Raw genomic sequence first — 25,982 nt, 5'->3', positions numbered from 1 at the left:
CTTGTGAAAATTGTTTTGTCTTGCATTATATCTTCTGTTATCCCGATCTCCGCCATATTTTTTTCTTTATTTTTTGATGCACTGGTTGCTATTCTTGTTCTTTTAAACATAGTTGAAATTTCGTCTCGTCAGTCTATGTTGAAATTATTATTATCATCGTTATTATTGCGATCCGTTTAACGTCGCGCCGACACAGAAAGGTCTTATGGCGACGATGGGACGGAAAAGGGCTAGGAGTGGGAAGGAAGCGGCCGTAGCCTTAATTAAGGTACAACCCCATTTGCCTGGTGTGAAAATGAGAAACCACGAAAAACCATTTTCAGGGTTGCCGACAATGGAGTTCGAACACACTATATCTCCCGAGTGCAAGCTCACAGCTGTGCGATCCTAACCGCACGGCCAACTCGCTCGGTCAGGTAAATTAACATGAAGGAATGTTTATGAATCGGCTTAGTTTATCGTTTGAGGCGAATGGAAGATGGGCCACCTAGTAAAGTAATGGACTTGAGTATGCCCAGTAAAAGAGGAAAGGGAGATAAGAATACCTCGGTTGGACTGCAAGGTAAACGGCGTAAATAATATTACTAGCGTTGGTACTTCAGATGACATGTGAACCCCTGGTGTCCCGAACTGGTGTGTGAAGATGGTAAATTACATCCACGTAATCCTCTGCCTGTCGTAAGAGGCGACTAAAAGGGAGACTCAGGGGCCTGTCAGCTTGGGAACGTGGGTTTAGCTCGTGTCAGACTTCTTACTTTCACCTTTCTTATCCGACCTCCCTTGGTCAGCTCTTGTTCCCTTCTGGCTCCGATGTCAAACCTAGTTTGTGAGGCTTAAGAGTCTTTCATTTTCACGCCCTTTGTGGCCTTCCCTTTTCTTTTACCAATTCTTTTAATTCTTCGAAGTTTCCGACCTCTTCCTTTTCCCCTTCTGATTACTGTTTAAAGATGATTGCCTAGTTGTACTTACCCTTGAAATAATAATCACCAATAGTCCCCTACTTCGAAATTTTAGAATTGTCCCGCATATATGTTTTTAGTAAATTACAATGTATTAGTATAATTCTTCCAAAGATATCCCATGGTATTGATAATAATACTTTGCCTGTGCTGCCATCTAGGTTAGGAAATTTTCTGCGTGGATATGTTATACGCTCAAAAATTAGTGTTACCAGCATTGCTGAGCACGGTGGCCGTGGGTGCATTAAAATTAAAATTAACTCTTGAGTCAATGCTGTAATTGTGTGAAAATGGATAATGTTTTTTAATTCCAATCGAAATTGTGGGTAATAATAATAAAAATAATTGTTTACGTTCCACTAACGACCCTTACGTCTTTCAAGTTGCCGTTGTCCTGCAGGAGTTCTTTTATGTGCTAGCAAATCGACTGACACGAGGCTGGCGTATACGAGATGAATACGGATGGACTGACTCCGATGCACTCCCTGTCCTTACTGTGCATTCCCCAAAGAGGCGCCTCTTATCGAAGACTTGGTGGTGGAGTTACGGAGAAGTTCACGACAGCGAGTAGCGTCCGGACTGAGCCGGACAAAACTCGCCAACTTGGACTCTGAAAGGAAATGATGCCAGCAGATTCTAAATATGAGAGAAGAGAAGAGAAGATGATTGAATTATCATGTCCGGCTCCATGGCTAAATGGTTAGTGTGCTGGCCTTTGGTCACAGGGGTCACGGGTTCGATTCCCGGCAGGGTCAGGAATTTTAACCATAATTGGTTAATTTCGCTGGCACGGGGGCTGGGTGTATGTGACGTCTGCATCATCATTTCATACTCATCACGACGCGCAGGTCGCCTACGGGAGTCAAATCAAAAGACCTGCATTTGGCAAGCTGAACTTGTCCTCGGACACTCCCGGCACTAAAAGCCATTCGCCATCTCATCTCATTGAATTATCATAAATTTATGCTGTGCTGCATCCTCAAAATTCTACCATGTCGCTGTTTTTCCTAGTTTTTTACTTTCCTGACCCTCATTCTTCACCTATGGTGGTCATACCGTGTGTTCGGGAAATGAGGAGCGGGCAGTAGTTTTTCGTTGCTTTCCTCCCTAAGCTCAATGGAGCAATTACATGTGTGTGCCAAGTCAAGTGAAATTCATACAACGACCGTATCTATATACAAATGCCACTTCACATTCATTACGGAGACTGAGTGTAAGAAAGAGTATTGCCAGTGTCGCTTATAATTCAGTCACTTTCGTACTGTCTGACAGTCCGATAAAAGTAACTATTGTTTTCATACTTGAGGACATAGCGCACTGTAAACACTACATTATATCTAATTAGAAATGGATCTATGCTTTTAATATTAGGCTTGCTGGGATGGTGGCATAAAGTATTGGGTGCCTTCCTGATCTCTGTACCAATTAATTACGAATAAATGGCGTGCATCAGTCACCAACGTAACAATAATTATACAGTACGTTGACCACAGTGGCCAAATTCCTTAAATGAAACAACTGGGTATGTTGACAACGTTCTTTTATTCTTTTTTAAAAAATGGAAATGGAACGTTTCCTGTTGTCATTGTTACTTAAACCACCTGTGCGATGAAACATTGCAACAAAACGGCGCCGTAATGTAAACACAAGTGTATATTTTGTGTCTCGCCGTAATGTTCAGTGGTAATGGGTGACAGTCCGTGACATCGGCCAGAAGAACCACCAAGGAACACTTCACGTTCCTCGTTTCTTTTCTTCTCTTTGTCCACGGTCGACAGTAGCTATTGGATAAATATGACAGATTCTTAAAAAAGTACTTTCACGCTTCGGTGAAGGGAAAGTTAATAATTTCCAGCCCGTTTTTCTGAGCTACTTTCGATAGCATGTGCTTGTTACAGCTTGATAGTGATTTGAGGTCGGAAATAGATATTTCGTATATTTATTTTTCGTTTATTATTTATTTATACATTTATTATTTCATTTAAGGAATTGGGTCATTGCGGTCAACGTACCGTTTCCTATCCGACCTCCCTTGGATAACTCTACGATGGTATTGGATTTGCGGGTGGAGGCAGTCTTTCATTTTCGCGCCCTTCGTTGCTCTCCATTTCCTTTCCCGATACCCTCATTCTTCGAATGGTCGAACGTCTTCTATTTTCTTCTGATTAGTGTTAGAGGATGGTTGTAAAATTGTATTTCCTCTTAAAGTAATTTTCAGCACCGACTGGCAGGGCCGGCGACAGCGAGGGGGGCAGAAGGGCCTGGGACAAAAAAAAAAAAAAAGAATTAAAAAACATTTCAAGTTTAAATACATTTAAATGTTAATAAGAATGCAAACTTTTTTTGTTTAAAGCGTGAAAAAATGAAACTAAGTAGAGCGTGTGTGCCATTGTGCAGCAGAGAAGTATGACGTTAGCGTTGTTGTTGTTGTTACCAATTTTGTCCTATATATTTGGGGTAAATGCGAAAGAATATGCACTAATTTTGCAACAAAGTGGCACAAAAGTTATTCCACAAAAGTACCACAATACCTGGTTCGAAAGATACTCCAAAATTACATCAACTTTACACCAAGATTACATCAATTTTGAACCATTATATTTGTGGGATAAAAACGAAGAAAATTGCACAAATTTTGCACTAAAATTACACCAAGGTGATTCTACAAATGCACCCAAATCCTTTGTGTAACTTTGGAGTTTTTTTAAAGCAAATTTGCTTCACAGTGGTGTTGACAATAAAGAAGGTTGAAAGAAAAACTTTGGTGTATTTTTGGCGTGAAATTGGTGCAAAACCTGTCCGATTAATGTTCTTCATTTTTGGTGTAACTATGGTGTAAAATATAACTTTTCTTGCACTAACTTTGTTGGTGTAAAACTTGATGTAAATTAATGTGAAACATTATAGTCGCTTTTGCACCAAACTAGCACAACAAATAAGTTACATCACGTTTGAGCCCATAAAAACATTGCACCAATTTTACACCATTATTACACCGATTGTTGGTGCAAACTCCGCCGCCAGGGGCTGATAATCAGTTAAGTCCTGGTTATAAAATAACCTGCAACTTCGCAGTTCTGGTCTGAATTAAGTGAGGGGGAGTCGGGATTTTGGGGCCCGAGAATCCTGTTACCGGGCCTGCCTTGAGACTAGGTTGTGAGAATTAGGTTCAGTGATACCTGATGTGTCATGGAATAAATTTCCTTAGCCGAACTTCAAAAGTAACATAGTTATGTCACTTGCGAGTTGGTCTGCGAGAAACCCATCTATTGCAAAATTTAAATCAGTCACTTATTCATCCTGGGACACAGCCTCGGCGAGGCGGTAAAGGATGTGGGTTTGAGACTTCTGTTCAGGGGAGGGAAATGATCCTAGGGGTTTACTGAGCCTATTCCAGAAATGAGTTCCACGTTACTTTCTGTGGGGTAAAGGCGACGGGGCTTAGGGCAGATTGAGTGGTTAGCTCTCTGATCGGTTGCCTTTTTGGTCAGAAATTAATCTAGTCCACATTTCTGGAATTGGCTGAATGAAACCTAGGTGCATGCGCTTCTCCAGAAGTGGTTGTTTCGCTCTTGAATTCCATTATTTCCTGATGGAGAATCCATCCCACGTCCTTGTAGATAAACAAACATGTCTCCGCCTCGTTTTCTTAAAATAAGTTACTGCCTCCTCTTCCTTCTTCTGCATATCCATTAATGGATGTTAGCAACCGCACGTTGCATTTCTCTCCGATTGGTTGCTGTGTGTTGCTGGCAGACTAATTGTCCCTGTCCATTACTGTATTTTGTGTAACCACCAGTGAATCAAGATCGGCCGATAATGAAAGGTATGTGTGTGGTTTTTGTCATAAGGACACTCATACAAGTGAATTATGTTTTATTCAGATTGCAGTGCACTACAAAATCGTATATTAAAATACAGAAGAAGAACGATACGATCAAGATCAATAGTTTTACAACAAATTTGTATGTGTAGTTTACAATCTAAATCCAATTTTCGAGGCTTTTTAGAAAATAGATTCAGTAGATCTGTTGGTTTCACAATATGTCTCTGAATGTTTGTTTTGTTTATTGTCACTTCCTGTTTATTTTCTTTTTGAAATATCCCATGGGGGGTGTTCTAACCCCCAGTAACCCCCGCCCCCTGACTACGCCCCTGGTATCCACTATATTCTACTTCTTCTTTTACCTTCAACTGTTGAAAATAACACTGGGAATTCTGTAAGATAAATCCCATACATGCGGTCTTTCTTCTTGTAACTACAGTAGCTAGCCGTTCTCGATCTCTATTAATACGTTTCAGGACTTACTCTTGCTGTCCACGGTATTTTAATCGTCCTGCAGCTAGTTCACATTTCAAAAGGCCTCCCGATCTTCTTCGTTGTAGCCATTTATAGCGTCCGTCCCTCAGCACCATATAAAAGTGACCATTTTTGCATTTTACAAATCTTGGCCTTAAATTTGGCGTCTAAATCTGTATATGCCAGGACTTGATTGAATTTCAGGAAAGCGCTACGGACATTCCGTGTACGGCATTTTAATTCCATGTCTGATATCCACTCGTTACAAAGGCAGGTACCTACTTATTTAAACATTCACTATTTTTGTTGGCTAGCATCGGTAAAAGTTCTCATGTGACAATCATTAATTTTGCTTTCTTGATGTTAATGTTCCCGTATGACAATCTGTATATATAAAAGAACTTGTCCTGACTGACTGACTGACTGACTGACTGACTGACTGACTGACTGACTGACTGACTGATTCATCATCGCCGAGCCAAAACTACTGGACATAAAGAAATGAAATTTTGGGCATAGATTCATATTAAGATGTAGTTGCTCGCTAAGAGAGGATTTTTGGATATTCCTTTGCTAAGGGGATGAAAAGGGGGTTGAAATTTTAAAATGAGTGTATCTATATCTCAAAACTTTGAAAGTTTACAGATGTAAAAATTATTTAGAATCTCCTTTAAAAATAAGGAAACACGTATTTTTTTTGTTTCCAGAAAATCCCAATAGGAGGGGTGAAACACGGTGAAAAAGGGGTTGAATGCCTTTAATCAGAATACCGGTACTTATATCTCAGAAATTGAAGATATTACAGACCTGAAAATTGGTACTTTTGATCTCTTTTAAAAATAAAGAAACACGTATTTTTTTGTTTTTGGAAAATCCAATTAATGGGAGGGTGAAAAGGGGGGTGGATTTTTAAAAACAGTGCATCTATATCTCAAAACTTTTAAAGTTTACAGATGTAAAAATAGGTATTTAGAATCTTCATTAAAAATAAAGAAACACGTATTTTTTTTTTCGGAAATTCCCAATAGGAGGGGTGAAAAGGGGTGAAAAATGGATTGAATGCCTTTAATAAGGATACTTATATCTCAGACACTGAAGATAGTACAGACCTGAAAATTGGTACTTTTGATCTCTTTTAAAAATAAAGAAATACGTATTTTTTGTTTTTGGAAAATCCAATTAATGAAAGGGTAAAGAAGGGGATGAATTTTTAAAATGAGTGTATCTATATCTCATAACTTTTAACGTTTACAGACGTAAAAATTGGTATTTAGAATCTTCATTAAAAATAAAGAAACATGTATTTTTTGCTTTCGGAAAATCCCAATAGGAGGGGTGAAAAGGGGTGAAAAATGGGTTGAATGCCTTTAATGAGGATACTTATATCTCAGAAACTGACGATATTACAGACCTGAAAACTGGTGTTTGGAATCTCCTTTAAAAATAAAGAAGCCCGTATTTTTTGTTTTTGGAAAATCCAATTAATGGGGGGTGAAAAGTGGGCAAATTTTTAAAATGAGTATATCTCAAAACTTTTAAAGCTTATAGATGTAAAAATTGATATTTAGAATCTCCTTAAAAAATAAACAAACACTTATTTTTTGTTTTCGGAAAATTCCAATAGGAAGGGTGGAAAAGGGTGAAAATGGGTTGAATGACTTTAATGAGGATACTTATTTTTCAAAACCTGAAAAATGGTGTTTGGGATCTCCTTTAAAAACTTTAAAAATAAAGAAACACGTATTGTTTTGTTTTTGGAAAATCCATTTAATTGGGGGGGGGTGAAATTGGGGTGAATTTTTAAAATGAGTGTATCTATATCTCAAAACTGTTAAAGTTTATAGATGTAACAATTGGTATTTAGAATCTCCTTTAAAAATAAAGAAACACGTATTATTATTTTTTTGTTTTCGGAAAATCCCAATGGGAAGTGTGGAAAAGGGTGAAAAATGGGTTGAATGCCTTTAATGAGGCTGCTTATATTTCTCAACCTGAAGATGTTACAGACCTGAAAATTGGTATTTGGGATCTACTTTAAAAATAAAGAAGCAGGTATTTTTTCGTTTTTGCAAAGTCCAAATAATGGGGGGTGAATAGGGAGGTTAATTTTTAAAATGAGTGAGTCCAAATAATGGGGGGTGAATAGGGAGGTTAATTTTTAAAATGAGTGTGTCTACATCTTAAAACTTTAAAAGTTTACAGATATAAAAACTGGTATTTAGAATATCCCTTAAAAATAAAGAAACACGTATTTTTTGTTTTCTGTAAATCCCAATAGGAGGGGCGTAAAAGGGTTGAATGCCTTTAATGAGGATACATATATCTCAGAAACAGAAGATATTAAAGAACTGAAAATTTGTATATGGGATCTCCTTTAAAAATAAAGAAACACGTATTTTTTGTTTTTGGATAATCCAATTAATGGCGGTTAAACAGGAGTGACAAATTGGGGTGAATTTTTCGAAAGACTCTATCTACAGAATATCTGAGAAAGGTAAACTGTTACGGACGTAAAAAGTGGGTATTTGGAATTTCTTGTAAATGTAAAGTAACATAGGTGATTGGTTTTTGGAAACTCTTCTTAAGGGGAACTACAAATGGGTGAAATTTTAAAATGAGAATTTCTACAGTATATATCAAAAAACTTTATATGATACTGAAGTGAAAAATGGTATTTTTTTAATCTGTATTAAAAATATAGAAACGTGTATTCTTAGTTTTCCGAAATACCACTTGGGTGGAGTGGGGGGAGGGTGAAAGTGACTGAAAATGGTGTTGATTTCTTTTAATTAGGCTACTGATATCTCAAAAATGATGTTACAGATGTGAAATTTGATATTTGGAATCTGCTTTAAAAGTAAAGAAACACGTATTTTCGGAAAATCCAGTGAAGCGGTGGGGGGGGGGGGGGTGAAAGAATTGAAAAATTAATTGACATAATTGTATGAGAATACATACATCTAATAAAAATAAAGTTGTTACAGACGTGAATTTGGTATTTGGATTTCCTTTAAAAACAAAGAAAAACGCGGTTGGGGGGGGGGGAGGAACCATCTTGCGGGGCGGGAGTGAAAAAGAGTTGAATTCCTTTCACTGGGATACATAAATCAAAACTGAAGAACTTAGAGTCGTGATAATTGGTATTTAGAAAATCCTTTAGTATTAAAGAAACAAGTAATTTTTTGTCGGAAAATTCACTTGGGGGGGGGGGGGGGTGTGAAAGGAAGTGGGAAAAAAGTTAATTATTCGTATGAGGTTACTTATATCTCAAAACTGAGGGTAATAGATGTGAACATTTGTGTTTGGAATCTCCTTAAAAAAAAAAGGAAACACGCCTTCTTTTAATTTGGGGGGGGGGGCGGGGGAATAAATAAACTTAACGGCGGTGGGGTGTAAAAGGAGGTGAGACCAATTGATTTTACTGTTCATAATGTACTTATAAGGAGCCTCCGTTGCTCAGGCGGCCTCTCACAGCTGGGTTCCATGGTTGAAATCCCGGTCACCCCGTGTGACATTCGTGCTGGACAAAACGGAAGCGGGACAGGTTTTTCTCCGGATACTCCAGTTTTCCCTGTCATCATTCATTCCAGCAACACTGTCCAATATTTCATTTCATTTGTCGTTCATCGACCATTGCCCCAGAGGAGTGCTTCGGCAGCCGGCACAATTCGTATTGTCGCCGCTAGATGGGGCTTTATTCATTCAATTCCTGACCCTGTCGAATGACTGGAAACAGGCTGTAGATTTTCAATGTACTTATTCTGATCATAAACCGATCATTTTTTTATCTTTCCTGCGTTCGATTTCAGCAGCCATCTTTTCCTTGGGAGAACGTTCTTAGATTACAGTAGACTCTCCTGGCATATAAATAATAATTTAAGCACCTTTGAAATAAACGATAGGAATGAGATTGACCGTCAAATTGTTCACCTCTATAATAAGGTCAATAATGCACGGAAGTATGACATTCACATCGCCAGAAATCCCGCACACTTGCCTATGCGCGACATTGGTGCTGGCAGCAGATGTAATTTACCGCCAAGTAGCGGTCTTGCATCTTGCTGTGGGGTCCAGAACATCTAATAATAATAATAATAATAATAATAATAATAATTTTCTGGACCGTCATCAAATTGTGCGGACCGCCCTGGAAACGGGTCCTGGCCTGGTAATGACCACGAATACAGTCCGGCCGCGGGTTCAGTACCGCCAAGGCACCCAAGACGACACCACGCCGGATCTCCTTCAGGATTTGATCCATACTAAAAATGCTTATAGGAAAAGATGGCAAAGATTTAGGGACCGCGTGGAATACCTGGACCTAGCCCGGGAATTTCAAAATCGATTGCTGGAAAGAAAGATTGAAAAATGTAACTTTGCCGTAATCTCTCAGAAAACGAGTCAGATCGCGAATTTCGGAGGATTATTTATACAACGTTAAGCATTCAATTATAAATTTCAGTATAATACCGTAGCGAAGCACGGTTATCTTGCTAGTCATTAATATAAGCATTAGTGTTGTTTTCTGATGTCAATATTTTCATGTGGCAGTTATTAATATTGTTTTCTTTATGTTAATGTTTTCGGGTGACAGTTGTAAATCTTATGTAGATGTTAATATTCAGGCTTAGATTATAACTCCATTCACTTGCTGTACTAAGTAGTTGTTGAAGATCACCACCACCTCACGCATCATTAAAGAACCGTAGTAACACATTTTATCAAACAAGACTTGCACCCACGTACAGGAAATATACGCGATGATGATTGCCAAATCTCTAGCCTCTAATGAAACTGATTCCAGTCTTGTCATTGCTGACAACAACAACAACAACTTGTGGAATTTTCCAAGTAGCTGCGTTAAGATGTTATATTAGGTTGTGTTTTTGTTATGGTTCACAGCGAATTACAGTATCTGCATGGACCATTGAGTGACTAACGCTATTTCAGGGCCTTTTCTAAGGCGCAACTGGAACACTAGCTGCGCTTTGATCTGTGTAAATGTTGAAAATTTCAATTACCCATGGAAGCACCAACATGTGAAATTTGTGGATTGAGGGGGAGTATATATTGTGTAAATTAGTAAAGCCTGATTCATGATTGATTATGGAATCTCTGGCTTAAAGAAAAGATTTTTCTCTTGAATTGGACTGATGTACGCATTGAGTAAATATGTAATTAACTGTAGTTATCCCCAGCTACATAGAATTGGTGATCCCAAAACGTATAAGATCCCGAAGATCTTAGAACACGAAAAGACCGAGAGCCATAGAAGAGGAGAAAAACGAACTTGAACGTACACGAGTTTTCGCTGGCTTTCGCCAGTTCGGTCGCGGTTCGAATCCCATCTTATTTATATCAGTTTTTATAATGAAGTAGTTTCCATGTAAAACTGGGAAGTTCCGCGCCAGTCAGATGGCATTCTGATATTAAGGTGTCACATGGTCAGCGTCACGACTTCCTCAGCTTATTGCTTGTGACTTGTTTTTGACTAGATCCACTGATTCTCATATCAGTCCCTCCTTAAGTGTTCTTAAAGGATGAGACGCCAGAATTAAAATACATGTACTGTCCGGGAATCGAAACTGGGGCATACTTGGGGCTGGCTCGCGTTATATCAACAATCGAGTAATACGAGAAGCTGAATTTATATGGTCATTACAAGTGTCATGAAGAAATAAACCGAAATGACATGATTCTGCCACTTTCACTCTTCCTACATTCTGGCAGGGTCTCGGGTACGAACTGTGTCGCACATGTGGACTTGGCCCTGTTTTACGGCCGGATGCACTTACTAACGCCACATATGATAAATTCCTCCTTATTTTCCTGGGCCTTTTCCCATTTTAAGGGGGTCGGCTCTTGACAATAATTTGGTTCAGTTTTGCGGCCGGATGCCCTTCCCCACGCAAACGTAATGTGAAATGATATATTCACTGTTCCGTGTTTCTGTGGTGGTTGATAGTGTGATTTGTTGCGTGTAGATGGAGATAAGTGCGTTAAGACGAACACATACACCCAGTCCCCGAATCAAAGGAATTAATTATGCACGGTTAAAGTCCTCAGTCCGGACGGAAATCGAACCCGTGGCCGTGTTGTGTACCTGTCGTTAACGAGTTATTTTTTGTAATTGCAGCAATAATGCCATCTGGTGGAGATGAGTGGCAGCAGAAATGACTGTGCACATCTCAATCAACAGCTAGTCTTCTTCTTAAGCCATCGTCTCCAAACGGAGGTAGACGATCCACACGGCCAGCTCCGATCTTGACGTTACAGCCATGCCATGTGGATTTATTGGAATATCTCTCAGGATCTGTAATGCAGTGGTTTCCCGTTGCCTTCTGCATCCTAATGCCGTTGACCAAACTGGTTCCTCCGCCTTTGGGAACAATTTCTTGTCCCCAGGACAATAGAGTGCCCTTACCCATACCCGCTCATCCACTCTCACGAGACTGTTGGCACTTGGTATAGGGGATCTCCGTATACCGGGAGATAATTGGTCCCTTCATTCGTTAGCCGCCTGCATATAAAATATTATTTTTATATTCAGTCGTTGCCCCCTCTCTTCCGCGGGGAGGTGAATGTCAGGATTTCACCGTCATTGAAATAAGGACCAAATGGCATTTCCTTGTTTCTTTGGTTCTTTAGAGAGGAACAGCTGGTCAGTGTATGGTTATTTGTTGATAAGTTTTGGGGATTTGGGTCTTTGTAGATCACATTTTGTTTTCTTGCGACTCTGTGATATTAGGACTTTAAACTCCATCGCCTTTATTATACCTTGTACTCTCATTTTCCAAGTGCTATGTTTTTGGATGAAGATTCTGGTAGTGGTACTGTAGAACTGAAAGCCCTCATATGACTTCGTACCGTTGACGGAGGTCTAGTATGCTGCTTTTTAACATGGATATGTAGGCCTATTTAGGTTGGGGTTCTATCTGGAATTAGCGTCATCAGTAACCATGGCAACCAGTGTTCGTCATGTAGGTCAGTAGTGTAGTATTCTATACGTTGCTATAAGCTCTTCCTATTCTTTGCTTTTTTTAATAAGGTGACTAGGAAATTCAGAATTGATTTTCTTTACCGAAACGTAAAATAACTTCTGCAGGGGTGGGGGGTAATCCGGCACCGTGACGTCTCCGAAAACCGTAAAATTAGTTAGTGGGCCAAAAAAGACCAATTACATTAATATTATTACACAAATCAGCGAGCTCTGTTTCCGTTCAATCATACCCATGTTCCTCAGCAAGGAATATTGACAAAACGTTTCTTATCTCGTTGTATTGTTCTGTGACAACATGAGAAGCGTGGGAAGGTCTGCCGCTGCGAGTCCAACCAACCTTTGAAATCTTTCGCTCCAGTTGGCAAGTTTGTGGTTTGGAATCATGTTGAAGAAAACTACTCCGTTTACTTCCGTATTGTATACTCCAATTAGGGAGAAAATAAGTAAGCTTCTGCTGTGAATTTGGAAGCTATGAAGCAGAAACAGACACGGATAAGTTCATAATGTTGCGGATAGCGACGTTCAGCACATGGAGGCAGTCCTGAGACTGACGTACACGAACTCATGAGGTAATGGCAATTTTAAGAACGAAACCACTTTCTTTAAGGAAGAAACAATGGCAGCAATCGCTGTTAAGGAAGTGGGGACAGCGCTGATAACTCAGCAGACGCGTTTTATTTTTGTAAAATGTAATGGCTGTGCCTTGTACTTAGTTAAGAGAACTGTAGAAGAGCTGTTCAATTTGCCATAGTACCACCTGCTGGATTTCTTGTTTTCAACTCCATTCTGGAAGAACTTTCCAGGTGCTGACTGGGCAGTTGCTTCGGCGCTCGTCTTCTGCGCTTAAGATTGCGGCATCAAGAAGGACTTTTTTTATGCTTGCCGTGATCACTCGCATATAAATTGTCTCGTTACTTACGGAATATTTAAATTCTATTAAATGAGGGAACATAACTTACCAAGTAAAACTGAATGCTGGAATTGTTCTCATTTCACTAAAATTCAACTTCAGTTCGTTCGTTCGTTCGTTCATTCATTCATTAATTCATTCATTCGTTCATATTCTTAGGTTATGCCTTGTCGATAAAATCACAGTTCTATGTCTTCTGCTGCTCGTTTCATTTTCGTATAACTTTCACATTCCATTCTCCTGATGTCCTCTAGATGCTGTTTCCTAAATCGACCTCGATCTATCTTCCCCAACACATTGCCTTCGAAAATATTAATAATAAATATAGTTCAGTAAATTTAGGTTTTCTATTTATTTTAACAATCTTCTGTCCTTCTTTACTTCTCTTAATACTGTATTTCTCGATTTGTTTTTCTTTCGCTCCAGTTCGTCCTTACCATTTTGGGCCGTATCCACTTTTCTGCTGGTTCAAGGTGGCTCTTCTCCTGTTTTCTTTATGTCCATATTGCACTTTCACAGATCAGTATGCTCCATACGAATGATTTTGCAAATATTTCCTGATCTTTTTGTGAATATCCTTTGTGACCGAAATAGTTTTTCTTTGCCATTAGCGCCTACTTTGCCAGACCTATTGTTTTCTTCACTTCCATCATGTATCTGTTGTCTTCTGTAATCATATTTCCCAGATAATACATATTTCTGTACCCGATCAGTTTTTGTGCCGTCTATAGGCCTAAGTATCGTTAATATTTATCCTTATAAGCAAGACCTTACTTTTCTTTTTATTTACTTTCAGTTTCCTATCCTTATGAGTGCCAAATAGCACCCGTAACATCGTGTTCATTTCTTTATCCGATTTTCCAATATTACGATGTCTGCTACAGTGTATCTTTTCATGATTGATTTTGTATACATTTTATCTTCATCATTTCAGTAGCTTTCTCAGTGACCAAATTAAACCAGTACGGAGGAAGGGAGCATCCTTGTCTGACGCCTTTCTCGATTCCTGCCTCTTTTTCAAATTCCATTGATGGTTCTTTTGTTCAGTAGGCTCTATACAGCTCTATACAGGGTTATTCAGCTAAGTTGTCCTTCTCAAATAACTCGTGAATGGTTAAATATATTGACATTCTGTTTTCACTTTTCTAATGATACCAAGGAGCTCATAATCGGACCTACAATACCTTTTCATGGCATCAATATCATGAGATAATGGTACTAACCTTGTATTTTTTTTAATAGAACTACACTGTTTTCTACACATAGCCATATACCTACAAGCATTACAAATTCAGCATCGTGATTATTTTGAAAATCAAACAAGTACTTCTCGAAAATATATTGGTATGTATTCAAACGTGCTTCATTTACCTGTTGGGGACTGCCCTGTTCGATTCCGTTACGTATGAAACATGAGCTAGCTGTTGACATACAGAGTTGCTTCACCTTATTTCGACTTTTGTAAACTTTTCTAATCCCAGATATAGAAATTAAGTATGAAGGAAAAAAATCAAGTGTACATACAAAAATTGTAATAATCGTATTTGCTTAGATTGTTTTCATGGCTCGCTACAAATAACGCACACTACTTTGCAAGTAAACAATCGTACGTAGTAGATGATTCAAGAGAAAAGCTTTTCGTTCGCTTTTCTCTTTTTATCTCGTTTGACATGCAAGTGTTTATATTACTCATCGCACTGATTCCAGTCAGTGATGAATCATCTTTCCAAGAATTACATTTGTTCCCCTGTTAAATTGTGTAATAAACTTGACCTGTGCTGTTAGCAACTGCATACTGTATGCTTTTTTGTGTGAATAAAGAGAGAGAATATGTGCCACTGTCATGCCGTCACGGTAACAAAACGCTTGTTCCGCTGCCGTGAGTTATAGCACGTGCCGTGATGCATCGAGTTTAACTTAAGAAGTAGGATTAAGAACACTTGGGTTAATTTTTATTTTTTGATTCACTCAGCTGGCCTAAATATCTGTCGTTCCGTACAAGGGAAGGCGAGTGGCCTGGGAAACAGAAAAAGAACTTCGTCAGCGAAATAGTTCAAGAACCGCGTGTTGGATTCAAACTGATAGCCAGACACTACGTACGCTAAGCATTAATATCTTCTTCGGTATGGGCGGTTGCCAAAATGGAGAATATTTTGGTGTAGACACATCGTCTGTTCACCGGAGACTATAAATCGAGACGACAGTGTTCACGTGCAGTGACAGTTGTATTTTCAAGCTGAACGAACTGTTGTGTCGTAATGATAAGTTTATTGCGCACGTGTTCTGATAGACGAGTAGAACAACATACGTGGTGCACGTGGCTACAGGGTTACGAATCTCAAGAAATAAAACTTGCACATGTTCAGTTCTTAAGGTGAAGGTTTGAAAATAGGATGACGGAAAAGTGTATTTTTTCTTTCTTTTAAATACATTTTTTGGGGAAGGCTATACAGGGTGCGGAAAGGAGAAAAATATTTTTTGAACTGCTTTATGTGTTCTGGAAAGGTACCAGAACAGTCGTGCTGGATAGATGTTTTTCATATTTGACACAAAAATGTGATAAAAGTAAAGTTATAATAAATGGCTCATAATAGATTGCATAGTTAGACAGTATCACACTTTGCACAGCAAATTTTGGTTCTACTTTTGTATCAACGTATTCGAGGCCTACCGAGCGAGTTGGCCGTGCGGTTAGGGGCGCGCAGCTGTGAGCTTGCATTTGGGAGATAGTAGGTTCAAGCCCCACTGTCGGCAGCCCTGAAAATGGTGTTCCGTGGTTTCCCATTTTCACACCAGGCAGACGCTGGGGCTGTACCGTAAGTAAGGCCACAGCAGCTTCCTCCCGCCATAAAACCTATCTGTATCGGTGCGACGGAAAGCAACTGATAAAATAAAATTAAAAATATAGGCCTGGCACCTGGTGGCCAACCACAGCATTAGAAACAACAGAAACGCACTCAACGAGACCGGCACATTCATTCCAGTACGGGTTGACGCGGCAAAAGCGACCCTTTAGCCAGCCAGTTTTGTTTTTTTAATACCTTCAGATCGCGCTAGTCAAGTGGGAAGGGTATGCAGACACGAATTTAAGGTACGGTACAGGGCATATTTGGGTAAAGTTCAGATACTACTTCTCGTCCTCAACCGTCAGTTCAAATGGGTTCGCAGCTGTAACTATATACACGCCCAGGAATTTAGCACTACAAACCGAAGAGCGAGATTCCACAAAACCACTCAACGAACGAACTCCACGTACAAACTACGCAGACATTTTATACATAAACTTGTGCCTTGAGAAAATAATCACTGCTTTGTAAATGTTTATCATATTTTGTTAGTAAAATTATATTTGTGTCTGTACACTTCAAACATTTGCCTCATTATTAGTTTTTATCTCGGATTAAGTATGGACAACAGTCGAAAGTTTTAGTTTTTATCTCGGATTAGATATGAACAACAGTCGAAAGTAGATTCGGCTCAATGTACGTCTTTGTTTGTTTATTTGTTTGTTTGTTTATTGCGACGTGGTCAGAAAACAGCTTCGAATAATTCCCTGAAATTCGATATTTTAGTTCAGGAATATTTAAGTTGTGTACTAGGCAATATATTATTTGAATAGTGTACAGTCGCATAGATATACTATTGGGGACCAAAACAGAAAAGGTCAGATTTCTCGATTGATATTAACTGTATCATAAAACTGTAAATTAAAGTTGTTCAAAATATAGTTTTCGATCTTACTTGTTCCATGTACTTTTACCGCACCAGGAATAATAATGAAGATATTCACGATTATTATATATTTCACAAACTTTCAAACATCTCCGCAAGTAATAGTATCGTCTAAAACTGTACATGACGAACGTTTTAGAAACGGCAATATGCAATCTGTTATGCATTTTTACCGTACGAATTCAGATAGCGGAGATACCATACCCAGTTTCAGATTTTGATTGCCAAGTCCATCAACGGCGACTATCGCATTATTCAGCCGTCATGGAAACGAACTATTATAATGCTTGAATATTGAATTTTCACGATCGCATTTTAATCAAAATCCACTTTCAACCTATTAGGTCGTATTACGTACATTTAGTACTTTTTAAAGCATGTTTTCATTCCTCCCCTGAAGGGGGGAGGGAGGCCACCTAGTAGAAAGTGGCCAAGAGATTCAGGCGGGTTAAAGCTGAAGTGCGAGATTTGGGAGGTGGGTAATGGATGTGTGGAGGCCATGACATGAATTGCTGAGCATCAGCTCCACCACGACCGATCCATCGGTTTGGCAATCTCATGTTTAAGAATTGACGAACATCACCATGGAAGTGGGGTGGAGCACCATCCTGTTGGAAGATGAAGTCCGCGCTGTCCTCCAGTTGCGGCATGAGCCAATTTTCCAGCATGTCCAGATTCACGTGTCCTGTAACGGATTTTTCTCAGAAGAAAAACGGGCCGTACATTTTAAACCGCGAGAGTGCACAAAACACATTAACTTTCCGTGACCGAGCTCGATAGCTGCAGTCGCTTAAATGCGGCCAGTATCCAGTAATCGGGAGATAGTGGGTTCGAGCCCCACTTTCGGCAGCCCTGAAGATGGTTTTCCGTGGTTTCCCATTTTCACACCAGGCAAATGCCGGGGCTGTACCTTAATTTTTTGCTAGTGGCTTGACGTCGTACCGACACAGATAGGTCTTATGGCGACGATGGGAAAGGAAAGATCTAGGAGTTGGAAGGGAGCGGCCGTGGCCTTAATTAAGGTACAGCCCCAGCATTTGCCTGGTGTGAAAACGGGAAACCACGGAAAACCATCTTCAGGGCTGCCGACAGTGGGATTCGAACCCACTATCTCCCGGATGCAAGCTCACAGCCGTGCGCCTCTAACCGCACGGCCAACTCACCCGGTGTGTACCTTAATTAAGGCCACGGCCGCTTCCTTCCACTTCCTAGGCCTTTCCTCTCCCATCGTCGCCATAAGACATATCTGTGTCGGTGCGACGTAAAACAAAATAGCAAAAAAAAAAAATCCGTGAATTTCGAATGTGCTGCACGATAGCGTGAGGATTCTCTATCTTCCATATTCGCACATTGTTTCTGTCTCACTGCATCATTAAAAAAAAAAAAAGTTGCTTCATCACTGAAGACAAGTTTCGTACTAAAGTCATCCTCTTCCATACAATGTTGCAACCGCGCCGAAAATTCAAGCCGTTTGACTTTGCCATCGAGGGCCAGGGCTTGTAGCAATTGTAAGCGGTAAGAATTCTGCTTTGGTCGTTTCCGTAAGATTTTCCAAATGGTTGGCGGTATTTTTATAGTATGTTCAGCTCTCTGCTTGTTCTCTCCGTCGACTTCTGTGGGCTAAGCGTGAAACTTGCCCGCATGCGATCAACTGTTTCTTCAGTCACTGCAGGCCGACCCGTTGATTTCCCCTTACGGAGCATCCTGAAGCTTTGAACTGCACATACTATCACCGAATGGAGTTAGCAGTTGGTGGATCTTTGTGGTACTTCGTCCTGAAGTGTCGTTGCACTGTTATGACAGACTGATGTGAGTGCATTTCAAGCACAATAAACGCTTTCTCGGCTCCTGTCGCCATCTTGTCTCACTGCGCACTGCCGTGAAGTACGAAGGCAGTGGCACTGCTCACTGCTGCTGCAATCTCGTGACAGAAATATGAAGTGCGACTTCAGCAGACCCAAACTTTTTGAGTGTTTCTACATGACTGTTGAATTTCGTGACCATATGTCAATTCATGGAGCTACAGTGAATTTATGAAATCTCTTCAATCATTTGTAATAGCCCTGTATATCCATTGACTTATCCCACAACGGGCGACTTGCACGTACTCTACAGTATGGTGGCAGTAGTGCCAGTACCTGTAGCTTTGATCCTTTCCATGGTCGCTTCCTTCCCACTCCTAGCCCTTTCCTATCCCATCGTTGCTATAAGACCTATCTGTCTCAGTGCGACGTAAAGCAACTTGCAAAAAAAAAAAAAAAAAAAAAAAACTTGTGGTCACGGCCACTTCCCGCATAGCCCCAGTTACAAATTTAGGCGTGCCGGGCTAAGTGGCTCAGACGGTTGTGGCGCTGGCTTTCTGACCCTAACTAGGCAGGTTTGATCGTGCCTAGTCCGGTGCTACTGTATTTGAAGGTGCTCAAGTACGTTAGCCTCGTGTCAGATTTACTGGTACGTAAAACAACTGCGGGACTAAATTCCGGCACCTCGGCGTCTCCGAAAACCATAAAAGTAATTAGTGGGACGTAAAACCAATAATAAAAAAAATTAGGCGTACGCGGGTTATCATACGTACTTAATCCACAGCAAGTCTGTCGAGCGTGATGTTCCAAGCCCGTTAGATTATGTAACGAGAGCACTTTTCGTAATTGAAGGGTTTGGTACAAGAGTGGGGGAGGGGGGACTCCAAAATTATTAACAACAACAATAATCAAAAATACTGAAGAAAATATTAGTGTCTTCTTTGGAGTAAATCCGCTGGAAACCGACGGTAATAGCCTATATGCGATTGAAACTTGCTTAGCTCATGTTTGGAGCAGGAGGGAGTTACCTCTCGGATTCACCTCTCTCTTGCCCCAAAGTAGTCAATATTCTATTGGTAGGAAGCTCCCGTGATAACTATCGTGTACGTTACTTTGCTTTCTCCAGCTGGTAGCAATAGCAGCAATGACCACTGAAAGTGATGTGAATGAACCTTTTACGAATTCAGCTAGTGAATCTTCACTGAAATATATAAATCCCTTTCCACGAAGCTGGCGAAAATTATTTAAACATCCAATGATATGAGAAAAGGAATATGAGGAAGTTATATCATGTGAAAGGTGAAGAGTCCACAAGAGTTACTGAAGAAGTTGTCCCGAACAAGAAAACTGTTAAAGACTGCAACTGTTGGAGGAACGGTTTGTCCATACGTCCAGAGGAAGAGATTTTTTTCTGATACTAAATAGCGTATGGGAAATACTTTGAATAACAACGATATGAAATTTTTGTATATAAAGATTATCTTCCTGATTTGTTACAAGAAAGGAGTAACTTCATTTTATGTTAGTGTTGTTATTTATAGTGTTAGCTGAGATAAAACTCTATAAAAATAGCCTGTAGCTAAAGAATATCAGCTGAAAGTGGAAATTCAGAAATATGCATTTAAAACTCAAGCCTTACAAGAGTTTTAAATCGGTTATTTTTTTTCTTTCTGGAAATAATTCATTAAAAGGAGTTGTTACCCCATCTTGCATCAAACCTTTCAATTTCTGACGCAGCAAGGGAAGTAGAATTATGTCTTCATTCTTCTTTTGAGCTCGGATGTGGCTGGTGATGAGTTGAATTATCACATGCTAAGCGTGTTCGACATTTGTCACGTTGCAGGAAGCTTTTTCCTTTTGTTCGTAAAGAATTATTGTGGCTTGGCTCGCTGGGAATGCTCATGCACGCGCAGGTTGGTTCTCTTACATAATACATGTTGGTTACTCAAGAATTGTATTGTTAATGTTGAGCTGGAAGGTCAGGGCCAGCTCCTCTCTAGCGTGATACATGTTTGACGTGAATGTTGAGCTCTTATTTGAACTTAACCTCGAAAGTAGCCATCTCTGTTTTGCTTGATGATTGAACTTCTCGGTCAGTAGTCACCAGACACAACTCTTAGTTTGTGTTCTTGAGTATGTCGTCCTTTGCTTGCCAGGGTTAAGATGAAACTTTTTTTTTTTTTTGAAATAGATGGATAATTATCTTCTTCTTCTAATAATAATAATAATAATAATAATAATAATAATAATAATAATAGTAATAATAATAATAATAATAAATAATGTCATCGTCTCAAAGAAGGTTGGCGACAATCATGGAGTATTTTTTTCTCTGTTGTGTATCCCGTATCATAGTGGCCGTATCGTAGGTGCAGTAACCATCTAGGATAATCACCTGCGCCCACATTCATGTTACCCTTCTATCTTGCCTTCTATGATTAGTTGTATCAGGCTGTATTTGTCATTTCTGAAGATGTGACCGAAATATGTTGCTTTTCTGCGTGTTGCGAGAATAAAGACTTCACATGGTTCCCGTTCTGCTTTCTCGTGGAGATGATAGAATACATCTTCTGTATCCCCAGCCTGACATAAGCGACTGAAAAGGAAACCTCCAGCAGCTCTCCTTAGGGAAGCGTCGGTTGATAACCAAGGGGCCCCTAGCCAAGTCTGGCATTGTTTCCGCTTGTGCCAGGCTGCTTGATTTCACTTCTTTTGTCTTACCTACTGTGGTCAAATCTTGTTCACCTCAGACCTTGACGGTGTTAGATTTGGAAGGCCTTCGTGGCCCTCCCCTTTGTTTTACCGATACCCTCATTCTTCGAAGGGTCTTATCTCTTCCATGGTTCCTCTGGTCAGTGCTAAGAGAGGATGGTTGTCCAGTTGCACTTCCTCTTAAAACAATCTCCACCACCGGCCTGATGGATTATCTTCTCGTAAGGGACTGTCTTCCCATGTGGTCTGTAAGTTTCTGGGATGTGTCCACATTTCAGTCAGCTTTTTGACGAATCGTTTTGTTGTAGCGCATAACGCTTAAGGATGGGAAATGGAATTTGTATTTTTTTATTTTTTTTTTTTTTTATTATCTCACCGCTAGCATGGTCGCACCAGTTCGTGCTCCGGCCGACGGGTGATCACGTTCTCTTCGCCGCACGCACAGTGTATCAAAACATGTTTGTTATCAAGGTCGGCAAGAGAATATTCTACTGCTTAGTCACACGTATCTGTCATACGGAACGATTTAAAAAACTACCTTGGATATGGAAGAAACTTATTAAAACCTGAAACTTACAGAAATGTAAACTTAAAGGTGTCTCGGGACTGTTATGGAGATGCACACAGCATTTACCTGCAGTCGGAGAAAGTCTTTCCTTTATGGATGGAGGCGGTAGAATACATCAGCGGAATCCCGTACCTGTTGTTAAGAGGCGACAAAAAGGTGTAACACCAACTGTCTCTCAGTTAGGGAGCATGTGCTTGCGATCATGGGGTCCATAGTTGAGTCTTGACATTTCTTCCACATACTTGTGCCGGTCTACTCGCTTTCATCTTTCCTATCTGACATCCCTTGATCAACACTTGTGTCGACAGTCCCAATTTCAACAAGTCCGTGTTAAAAGTAAATTGTGAAAAATTTAAAGAGATGTCACTTATAAAGGATAAATGCATTGGAAATAATGTATACTTGTATATATTAAGATTTTACTAAAAGCATGTTTGGCAAATCCGCCCATCCGTTGTATTGGACGGATTTGCTTCATTTTTGTTTTATTCTCTCCGGAATTACCTGCCGGTGAATCACGAGACATTGATAGGTCTCTAAATTAAGCAGTCCTTGAGTAATCATAAAATCAGATCACTAAATCACCACTCCAATAATTACAGGCGAAGGCTTACCCGAACCCACAATACATTCTGTAAGTAGGTTACTAAGCGACTGTCACTTTCATTAATATTCTGATATGTGATTTTCATCCTCATGCAGCCATGTTTGTTTACTACCAAATCATAGGTACGCTTCCGCTGACGATGGAAGAATACTATTCTCTGGTCGATACTCTTTGATTCTCTCATCTTCCGCAGCTTCTGAATGTACTCAACAGATGGCAGAACGCTCCTAATAACTTAGGGGCTGCTAAGAGAAAACAGTCGACGTACGCACAGACGTAGTAGTAGTAGTAGTAGTACCGGGCGAGTTGGCCGTACGGTTAGGGACGCGCAGCTGTGAGCTCGCATTCGGGAGATAGCGGGATCGAATCCCGCTGTCGGCAGCCCTGAAGATGGTTTTCCGTGGTTTCTCATTTTCACATCAGACATATGCTGGGGCTGTACCTTAATTAAGGCCATGGCCGCTTCCTTCCCATTCCTAGACCTTTCCTGTCCCATGGTCGCCATAAGACCTATCTGTGTCTGTCCGAGGTAAAGCAAATAGCAAAAAAAGGAGTAGTAGTAGTTGTTGTTGTTGTTGTTGTTGTTGTTGTTGTTGTTGTTATTGTTATTGTTGTTGTTTACCCAAAGGGGAAATAGACTAGCCTTCTTGAAATAGTGGGTGTCTACCTACCCGAACCAGTACTTAGCCATTGCCAAATGTATGTTGCATATCTCGGGAATGATCATTTGAAAATGTTAAGATCCGGATACCCCCGAATGGTCTATTGTTTGGGAAAAATGTTATAAACCGGTATTAAATATTCATAAAACTATTAAAAAACGCAGGCAAAACAATGTGACTGCGACAGGCATATCAAGACGAGTTATCTGACCTATTAAAACGAATGCTGCGGAGCAGGACGAGTCCTCTAGTATTAAAGTTAAATAATAATAATAATAATAATAATAATAATAATAATAATAATAATAATAAGAGTTTATTTGACATTTTGAGTTATGGAGAATGCCAACGTGTTTAGTGTTGAAACGAATGACTGTGGTTACAATGAGTTCTGGAAAGGATTCTGAGGGAAGTTGCTGACTGAATGGAACTAAATGTTTTACTTTTCAATGGGATAACTCTATACATATTTTATCTTTAATGATTATTAAGCGCAAATTTGTCTCCTTGGGGAATATTTTAAATAGGATCACTGTCAATCGAGACTCTCATTTTCATGCTTCCCCTTCTTTTGCAAATACCTTAATTCTTCCAAGTTGTACTTTTTTCTTAATAATTGCCACCTCCACCAGAGAGAGTCTGAACAAAAATTATCGTCTCAAGTGGACCTCCGCAGAATTCGAACCACGAACCTCTTCCACAAAGCTAGTTTACTACTCCGTCACCGTCACCTGAGTAGCATTCTATTCAACTCCTTTCGAGTCTTCGACACTAATCCTTGCTCGCGTAGTCTAACAACCACTGTGTCATGTAACCTCAGTGTGAAAAGAAAAAAGAACTCCTATGCAAGCCCCTAGAAAAGGATCCATCCGATTCTCACCGGAAGACATGACTTTGAGTTGCGGTAATGGTCAGGATGAATCGGCATGCTTTCATTGGTAAATTATTTCATGCTTTCCGGGATGAAGTGATTTGTCTCTGCCATAGCAAGTCATGCTTTTTTGCGTGCTTGTGGCACGGCATCGCTTCTCTGTGTGACAGAATAACTATGGTTTAATGCTTTTCTTGCCACCATATTCCGTTACATACTTATCTTCATAGTTCCGCTTGAAGCGAAATAGTGAGACATGTTCTGCTCTCTTCCGTATGTGTAATTAATTACCGTTAATAGATAATCTCTTTAGTGTATTCAGTGAATATCCAACGGAATTACTGCTGGTGTTGATAGAAAGGGAGAGAAATCATTGCAGATTACTGTAACAGCTATGTTATAATGTGTATAACCAGGATATTCACAGCAGATTTTGAAGGCTGTTGTCTTTCCAGAAATATATTTTCAAGACACCAAAATGTCTTCTGATACAAACAAGTTATAGAACCATACCATGAAAGATACGTCGGGGGATGTAATAAAGATAGTTGAAGAAGAAAGGCAAACGAAATTTCTTCTTATTTTGATGCCACCTCCTCACAGAAAGTTGGCGAACATCATGGAGTAAGTTTCCCTATTTTGTGTTTCCTTCTTTATTTGTGCTTTCTTTGTGTTTTATAATTATGCTATAGGATATCAACTTTTGTATACACTGACTTAGCAAATGTCATGTGATAGTCACCTAATAGCTTGTGGGGCCTCCTCTGAACGCAGCTGACACCAAATCGTTTGCAGAGCGGCCGCCAATGCTGGTCTGTTCGTGGGTACAGGATCCATGGCACGGAGCCTGCGTTCCAGGACATCCCAGATATGCTTGATAGGGTTCATATCGGGGCTCCTGGGTGGCCATGGCAGTCGTTGGACCTCCGCTGCATGTTCCTGGAACCATTCCCGGGCGACGTGGGAGCGATGTGGCGGCGCGTTAGAATCTTGAAACACCGCAGAACCGTCTGGGTGCTGGAAGGCCAAAAATGGGTGGAGATGGTTTCCGCACAGCTCAACATACCGCGAACCATTCAAAGTCTATTCCAGAACAACTAGGGGGACCATTCCATACCAGAGAAATGCACCCCAGACCATAAGAGAGACACCAGCGCCCGGGACCACACCTTCGAGGCAGGCTGGATCCATCGCTTCATGTGGTCTGCGCCATACACGGTGCCTCCCATCGGCATGGTGCAGTTGAAATCGTGATTCGTCCGACCATATCACGTTACGCCATTGTTCCAGTGTCCATTCCTGGTGACTGGCGACAAATGCGCGTCGTTATGCCCGATAACGTTGGGTTAACAGTGGCACCCGTGTGCGGCGCTGGCTCCCATACCCCATAGAACCCATGTTCCTACGGATTGTCCACTGGAAGACGTGTCTAGCACGGCCTGTGTTGAATTGAGCCGTGATTTGTTGCACGGTTGCCCGTCTGTCACTATTGACAATCCGTCTCAGGTGTCGCCGGTCACGGTCTTTGAGGGTGGCTGGACGGCCGGTCGTTCGTCTGATGTGGACGGTGACACCCGCATTCAACCATTCACGATACATCCTGGACACGGTTGATCGTGTGAAGCCGAATTCCCGCACCACTTCCGAAATCGCACTTCCCATCCGTCGGGCACCGACCACCATACCCCGTTCGAACGGTGTCAGCTCACGACGAGGTTCCATGTTACACCTGTCACATGCACAGTCACTGCTCACAAGGTCTCCTATACAACTGCCGCTGACACAGGGGGCGTGTGGTGCGTAGACAACACACTTGCGCATCAGTGCTCCGCTATCCCATGACATTTGCTCAGTCAGTG

The 25,982-nt window shown here is 40.5% G+C and overlaps 1 protein-coding gene across 4 annotated transcripts in view; it reads left to right on the top strand.

The window, feature by feature from the left end:
• Positions 1-25,982, top strand: part of LOC136881125 (anaphase-promoting complex subunit 11) — a 293,130-nt gene that overhangs the window by 108,365 nt on the left and 158,783 nt on the right. The window lies entirely within an intron of this gene.

The sequence above is a fragment of the Anabrus simplex genome, chromosome 9 (genome assembly GCF_040414725.1).
Source record: "Anabrus simplex isolate iqAnaSimp1 chromosome 9, ASM4041472v1, whole genome shotgun sequence".
Classification (NCBI taxonomy): domain Eukaryota; kingdom Metazoa; phylum Arthropoda; class Insecta; order Orthoptera; family Tettigoniidae; genus Anabrus; species Anabrus simplex.
Note: the sequence above shows the minus strand (reverse complement) of the source record. Positions and strands in the feature narration are given on the sequence as shown.